At 39.9% G+C, this 8,615-nt stretch overlaps 1 non-coding gene across 1 annotated transcript; it reads left to right on the forward strand.

The window, feature by feature from the left end:
* Positions 1-3,652: 3,652 nt before the first annotated feature.
* trnas-aga (transfer RNA serine (anticodon AGA)) lies at positions 3,653-3,734 on the forward strand. The gene has a single exon. It is a non-coding gene; the product is annotated as a tRNA-Ser (tRNA).
* Positions 3,735-8,615: the final 4,881 nt, after the last annotated feature.

The following is an 8,615-nucleotide window of genomic DNA, read 5'->3' on the forward strand; positions in this document are numbered from 1 at the left end:
AAAAACAAAGACTCCCATAGCCCATATGTTAACTGTAGAACTTTAACAACAACAAATGCACCAAGTATTGCAGATGTCTAAAGTTGATAATAAGTAGCCTAAGAATAGAATAAACCAACTTATTCTGTCGTCTGAAGCGCTATGATGTTCAGGAACGGAATTTGGAGAAAAACGTGTTTAAAGTTAAGCTATAAAAAATAAAAGCCCAACAGTCCAATATCACAAGTAAAAAACACTTTACAGTGGTAAGAGACTTACTCTTATAACAATTTAGTAAAAAAAACATTTCCTAGTGTTGAAGTCTATAAAATTACTGTACAAAACCGTTGGAATAAAACGAAAGTAAGGAAAATGGTGCAGCGCACATTTAAAGAACGAGAGCTCTGCCATTATCACAACACAAGGAAACATTACGGACAACAACTAATAAGCAGTGAAGCAAGTTTTAAGTTGTTTATCATGCGCATAGTGTCTGGACTTTTGATCATCTCTTGTATGTTTTGTGATCGCGGTCCGGCTTGCGTGGGCAGTAGAGCGGGCATAACTCCTGGTGCTGTATATGGGGGGCTCTGTCACCTCGCGAAAACATTGTATAAAAAACTTTGCATGCCATAGTTAACACAGGACTGGCGAAAAATGTGCATTAATACTTCTTCATTCTTCATCTGGTTTTCCCAAATCACATCACATGTCTAGTCAGTCGAAGACAACGACACGCAGATCGCTTCACGAGCATATCCCGCTGAAGGGAAACGGGTGTTTACAAATTGCCCTCATTGTTATCTGCCAGAATGACGGGCGGCCATCAGATTTTTCCGTCACTGGTAAAAAAATCTGTCAATGACAAAGAATTTTTGGGACTTTACTCTGGTTCACACACGTAAAGGAATATTGGTCGCACTCTAGAGCCCTGAGGGTGCATGCAGTTTAGGAGACGCTTTAGTGCTGCGATTAAAGGAATAACGTCCGCTACAGATGCATCAAAGGAGCGGTATCTGTTGCATCACAACATTTCGGCCGTATTGTTTCGGTGAATAAAGTCTGTCGGCCTAAAACCGAAAATTTTCGGTGGTGTTGGACTTTAAGGGCGTCCTGCATGTTAAAAAATTGAAGGAAGGCAATCTCTAACAAGTATTGAAGTTTATTGGTCAGAAAGTATCAAAATACAGCGCGCTGGGTTGCTGGACAACACTCCTCTGTCCTTCCAAGGAACAACAACCCCCACAGCACATATTCACAGCATTTATTGTTATTTCACACCGATCTCTCTTCTGCTGGGGGCCAGGATCTTCCTTGTTTCCACCAATCACCAACTTCTGCCTTATCTCGTTCCTGTAAAACACTTCTGAAACAACATTCCAAATACCTCCCCCAACCCCCTGAACAACTGCAGCCGAAGATGCCTTATCTCCCCCACAAACTCACATTCCTTTGTTGCAAGCACCTCCCCATCAGCACACAGCCTGGGCATCAAATGCATGCACCAAAACACTCACAATATTATGACCACACCTCCAAACAAGACAAAACCAATCAAATTATTAAATGCAATTACGCAACTGATTAAATGATCAAATCCTTCAGTGGCCGAATATTCGGTGCATCCCTAGTTCACGTTATTATTTTTTATTTAGAGCCGAGCGAGGGAAGCAGTTGCCTGGAAGACTCACCTGTTTTGTATTATTTTTTCGGAAGCCAGGTAAGAACCTTACTCCGAGGACAGGTGTAGTTAGGCATTCTGTTTTCTTAGTTCCCTACCCGTGGAATGTAATTCAAATTGGAGGCTTTTTTTTAACTAATCAGGTGTTGTGATTGTTTTATATGTTCGGCCTGTTTTCCTTTCATTTAATTGTTTAGTTTAATGAGCCAAACTGGTTATGGGCCCTAACAAATACATAAACACATTACATAAATCACATGTCAAAAAAAATGTCATCAACTGTTAATGGTTTCAGCTGACTTCGTCACAAATTACAAATCAAACACAGAAGTCTTTTTTGCTTGCGGCGGTGGTTGCGTGGAATGGGATAGCAAGAATAGAACTAGAAGAAAATAAATTTTTAAGATAAATCTTATCTTATCTTAAATATACAATATGTAATATAAAAATACACCAGCAGAAAATTAAACTTTAATGGAAGGAACCAGATTGGCCGACCTGTAAAAGCTCTCTTTATGGATGGACAAACTGTCAGGATTACGTTACCTCCAGTTATGTAGTCTGACATATATAGTAAAAAACGATGTCAAGAAACGGGCCAAGATTACATGAAATGACATCTTTCTTTATATAATAATTCAATGTATATGGGCTAGGTTGTAACGTTCGTTTGAGAAGTGGGGGACACAAATGGGGGGAATTTTTTTTATTTGAATTCCTATCACAATTTAAAAATACCTGTTTTGCGTTGTTTTTTTATTGTTTAAATTGATTAGTATTGACTGAGAAATGGAAGAAAACATTTGTAAACCTGAATCTGCAGTTGGAAGGAGACAAGCCGGAAGACTTTCTAAAATGCTCTCCAAGCTTTAAAGTTCCTAAACAATGCTCAGGGAAGCCCACGTTTCTGTCAAGCCTTGGCATAAACACTAACTGCTTATAAAAGAACGAGTCCTTATTAAACGGAAAAAGTAATAAAACACACCTTACGCTTTTCTTCCCCATATAAATCCATGATAAGGAAACAGCTTACATGGCCTACCAAAACAATGACCACGATAAAACATCTCAAATAAACGTATACAATTTATTTTAAATTCAAATCAAAACCACGTGATTTAAAACAATCTGTCAGTAATCCATTTTTAGAGTGTCCTGCTCGGTGCTAGTAGCCTACTTCTCCATGGCGATGACGCCGTGCGGTTAAGAAAAAACAATTTTTTAAAATTGACGGGGACAGGAACGGGATTTTGAAAAGTGAGGGGGACATGTCCACCCGTCCCCTGTGGACATACGCCCCTGGATATTGGAAAATATACAAAATCTTGGGGGCCCCCTGGTGGCCACGGGGGCTCTAAGCAGTCGATTAGTTTGCTTATGCCGTGGACTGGCTCTGACAAGAACCTACACGAGCTGGGATAGCTCAGTCGGTAGAGCATCAGACTTTTAATCTGAGGATCCAGGATTCAAGTCCCTGTCGGCACGTACAGACACAAGCCCGCATAGCTCAGCTCGGTCTGGAAGGCACTTCGCCTCGCCATCACATGCTAACCGTGTGACAGGCGGATATACTGTCCACTGTACTAAAGAGGATTATACTTCTTACCTCTTAGTTCTTCTTTCTGTGGTTCACTGCTAGAACACGTGCAGAAAAATGGAAATTCTTTCCAAGCTGCCTTGAAAATGTGGGGCTGCTACTCCCTTTCTTTAGCTCTGGGAAGCAGTTGCAGTCCGTATTGCCCTTGCTGAGGTCTCTGACATGGTCCAGCAGTCAGGACCCCTGGTTTCACCCAAGCGGCCCGGATTCAACTCCCGATGTAGTAAGCTAAAGGTTTCTTTTCCTTCCATGTGTTTGCAATCCTGTATTGTTTTAGAGTGCCTCTGTTGGGCCAGCTTCAATGGCGGACCACAGCATGATGGGGTCAGAAAACTCAGGAACTGAACTGAAAAGGATCAGCAACGCAACCACGGTGTGAAGGCAGAGAATCTCGTGTAGTTGTGGCCGAGTGGTTAAGGCGATAGACTAGAAATCCATCGGGGTCTCCCTGCGCAGGTTCGAATCCTGCCGACTATGTTTGCGATTTAATGAGCTCTTGTCGGGCCGAGACGTTTGAAGCTGGTCCCTGTCTGGTAGCTCGCCATGATCATATAGTGGTTAGTACTCTGCGTTGTCGCCGCAGCAACCGCGGTTCAAATCCGGGTCATCGCATCTTTTTGGTGGTCCTGAAGAAACTGCTTCCCGCTGACTGTAACCCTGAGTTGGTGGTGTTCGCCATCCATCAGTTGACCCCAGTATGATTAGCAGTGTGCGCAGTGCAAATTGTTAAAAAAGAGCTGCGACAAGCACTTCTCTAGATGATTAGATTCAACTTTATTGTCATTTATTGTTTATTGTCATATTGTCACACATATACAAGTACAGTGTAATGAAATGTAGTTAAGGTCTAACCAGAAGTGCAATTAGCAAGTGCAGGATATACAGTGTGAATAAATACAGAATACAATATTAGGAAAATACTATACAATGGGCATGTACTATGAAAATATGACAGTCGGTATGTACTATGAACAATATAAACAGAAGGCTATATACTGTGAACATTAATGTACAGGAGGTTATGAACAGATAACAATATAGACTATACAATAGTGCAAGTGACTTGAGTGTGCATTAGTTAAAGACATTAGCTATTAAAGTTACAGTGCAGTAGATAAGTTAATGCGGTTATTAAAGGAACAGGGCAGTACATGAGTTAATGCAGTTATTAAGGTTACAGTGCAGTAGATGAGTTAATGCAGTTATAGTGCAATACATGAGTAGATGCAGTTAATAGAGTTACCGTGCAGTAGATAAATTAGTGCAGTTATTGAAGTTACAGTGCAGTAGATGAGTTAATGCAGTTATGAAAGTAGTCCATTAGTTTTCCGGCTGGCGGTTTCCCGTTCCTGATTGCATCGCTGCCGGCGGCTAGTTTGTATCCACTAGCTGACATTTGCTTCACCTCACATTTTTTCTTGGTCTTATTATTAGTGTATTTTACTATCGTTACCTATCACTGTCGTTGCCGAATTATTTATAACTTTATATTTTAAACCTATATTAATTGAAACGTAATGCCGCTAGCATATTAGCGTGTTAGCTTGCCTTCTGTTTACATTGTGGAATATCATCTCCCCCTATTTGTCTTGTGTGCTAACTGTTTCTCTTTTTAAGTGTATTTACTAAGACTCATCAAGCAACCTTGGTAAGTTAGGATTGCACTACATCTATGCATTTGGCAGATGGTTTTATCTAAAGCGACTTACATTACATTAACCTATATATTTATATAGAGGTATGTGCAATCCCCTGGGATCGAACCCACAACCTTAAATTGTTCACGCAATGCTCTTACCACTGAGCTAAAGGAACGCAGATAATTCCAAAAAGCGGCTCCTGGCGACATGTTGACTTTTCGTGAAGTGACTCGCTCTATAGTTTGATCAATTTGAACGTCATTTTTTATAATATTAGACATGCTTTACAGCCTCAAAACTCCCATTCTACTGGCGCTTAATGTACCAGACGCTGGTATGCCATCCGCCACAAAATACTACAAGAAGAAGATTGCGATTGTGTGCATAGGCTGCACATTATTGCTAATATTATAAAAAAGAATTCAGTTTTATGAAAATATCAGCTCATAAGGTGGAGTCTGTGAGCAGTCATGGGCAGGCGTAAACAATGTGACATCAGATTGATAAGGGATCCCCAACAGTCTGTTTTGTGTCACTGTTGTTGTTTCCGGTTACTGATTGCATCGCTGCCGGCGGCTAGTTTGTATCCTCTGACACTTGCTTCACCTCACATTTGTTCTTGGTCTTATTATTAGTGTATTTTACTATTGTTACCTATCACTCTCGTTGCCAAATTATTTATAACTTTATATTTTAAACCTATATTAATTGAAGCGTAACGCCGCAAGCATATTAGCGTGTTAGCTTGCCTTCTGTTTACATTGTGGAATATCATCTCCCCCTATTTGTCTTGTGTGCTAACTGTTTCTCTTTTTAAGTGTATATACTAAGACTCATCAAGCAACCTTGGTAAGTTAGGATTGCACTTCATACCCGGTGAGTTATGGCTTCTATTCCTAGTGTTGTTATTTGCACCTCATGTCATATGTTTAGCACGTCTCGCATCCAATCTTTATTTGAGGATAGTAAGAGTGTTAGGACTGTAGAAAACACTTCGGATGCGAGCAATGTTAGCGCACACAGCTCGGTTCCGGTTGAAAATCCCCCGCAGCTGGGAAACTTTGTGATGGTGAGACGGCATAGTCGCAGGACAAAACATCATTCAACCGTTCCGATTAAAGTCTCTAACAGGTTTGCCCCGCTCAGTGACGCACCGACTGAGAAACCTGCTAAAAGTGCCCTAGTGATCGGTGATTCTATTGTCCGGAACGTTAACATAGAGACATCAGCCACCATAGTCAAATGTTTACCGGGAGCCAGAGCGCCTGACATCAAGTCAAATTTAAATGTGCTGGCTAAGACTAATCGTAAATACAGTAAGATTGTTATTCACGTCGGCACAAATGATGTTAGACTCCGTCAATCGGAGATCACTAAAGATAATATTAAAGAGGTGTGTGAGCTCGCAAAAACGATGTCAGACACTGTAATATTCTCTGGCCCCCTTACTGCTTACCGTGGTGATGAGATTTATAGCAGATTATCATCACTAAATGGCTGGCTGTCTAAGTGGTGCCTGCAGAATAACATAGATTTTATAAATAACTGGAAGAGTTTTGAGGGCAGACCTGACCTGTTGAAACAAGATGGTCTCCATCCCTCCTGGGATGGGGTTTCCCTCCTCTCTAGAAATTTGGCACACAGACTTAATAATGCTAAAGTCTGACTACCTAGGGCCCAGGTCAGGAAAGAGACAGAATGGCTTAACCAACTGTCTGCTTGCCGTCTCGCGTTACAGAATACACAAAATATACAACATGTAATAATCCCTTTTTACAAACAACATAAAATAGAGACTGTGTCTGTCCCCCAGATTAGCAAACATAAGATATTGCGTAAACCTCTTGAAAGTAATTTAATAAACGTTGAACAAATCAAACATGAACAAAATACAGATAATCTGCTGTTACGACTCGGATTGCTTAATATTAGATCTCTCTCAAATAAAGCACTTTTTGTTAACGATTTGATAACCGATCATAAAATAGACATGCTTTGTTTGACAGAAACATGGCTAAAGCCAGATGATTATATTACTCTAAATTAATCCGTTCCCCAAGATTATTACTATAAACACGAGCCCCGTCTAAAAGGTAGAGGGGGAGGTGTCGCTGCACTTTACAATAATTCTTTTATCACCCCTCAGAAGTCTAATTTTAAATACAATTCTTTTTGAAGTCATGGTACTTCACGTATCGACACCTAATACTAAGGACAAAACATTTTTAAAATGTATTCTATCTATTGTATATAGGCCTCCAGGGCACCACACAGATTTTATTAAAGATTTTGGTGGGTTCTTATCAGAACTAGTACTGGCCGCAGACAGAGTCCTTGTCGTCGGTGACTTTAATATCCATGTAGACAATGATACAGATGCCTTGGGACTGGCTTTCAAAGACACTCTTAACTCCATGGGCGTTAGTCAACATGTGTCAGGACCCACTCACCTTCGTAATCATACTTTAGATTTAATAATTTCTTATGGTATAAATGTGGACGATGTTAAAATTGTTCAGCAGAGTGAAGATATTTCGGATCATTATCTGATATTATGTTTGCTTCAATGGCCTACGGCTGCAAATCAAACTCCTTGTTACAAATATGGTAGAACGATTACTTCAACTACCAAAGATGCGTTTCTCGATAATCTGCCTGAATTGTCTAAAATATCTAGCATGAGTAAAAGCGTTGACGATTTTGACACTACTATTGAAAATTTTAACTCTACTTTCTCGGAAATATTAAACACAGTTGCTCCTCTGCGTTTAAAGAAAATTAAAAATAGCAGCCCAACACCCTGGTATAATGAACACACTCAGACTCTAAAAAAAGCGTCCCCGAAAATGGAGCGCAACTTTAAGAAAACTAATTTCGAGGTATTTCGTATAGCATGGAAGGATAGTACTCGAAAATACCGGAATGCTATAAAAACGTCTAGATCCGCCTACTTTTCATCACTCATAGAAGAAAACCATCACAACCCTAGGATTTATTTAACACCGTGGCTAAATTAACAAAAAATAAGTCGTCAGCGACTTCAGATTCTGATTATTAGCATAACAGTGATGAATTTATGAACTACTTCACAAGTAAAATCCAAGATATAAGAGAAAAAATTATAACAATGCAACCAGAAGTGAAACCCGCTGAAGAAACTAACTACAGCACCCCTAAGGAGAAATTGCAATTATTTTCTACAGTAGATCACGATGAACTCTCTAAACTCATTAGATCATCCAAATCAACAACATGCGTGCTAGACCCTATACCTACAAAACTACTGAAAGAAATGCTCCCAGAAATTATAGATCCTCTTCTCAGTATTATTAACTCATCTCTGACATCAGGACATTTATCTGACCGTTTTCAATTTGTAGCAATAAACAATGAGGTGTCCCGCAAATCACAAGTCCAGTACGGTGTACCACAGGGCTCAGTCTTAGGGCCTCTGCTCTTCGCATTATACATGCTACCTCTAGGAGATATAATAAAGCGACACGGAATTAGCTTTCACTGTTATGCTGATGATACTCAACTTTATATTTCCTCGAAGCCTCATGAAACCCAGCAGTTCCATCGAATAAAGGATTGCATAGTTGACTTAAAAATGTGGATGAGTAACAATTTTTTACTACTAAACTCGGACAAAACAGAAGTGTAACTTACTGGACCGAAAACTGCTATGCGTAACAACCAAGAATACTGCTTAACGATT

The sequence above is a fragment of the Triplophysa dalaica genome, chromosome 14 (genome assembly GCF_015846415.1).
Source record: "Triplophysa dalaica isolate WHDGS20190420 chromosome 14, ASM1584641v1, whole genome shotgun sequence".
Taxonomy (NCBI): Eukaryota; Metazoa; Chordata; class Actinopteri; order Cypriniformes; family Nemacheilidae; genus Triplophysa; species Triplophysa dalaica.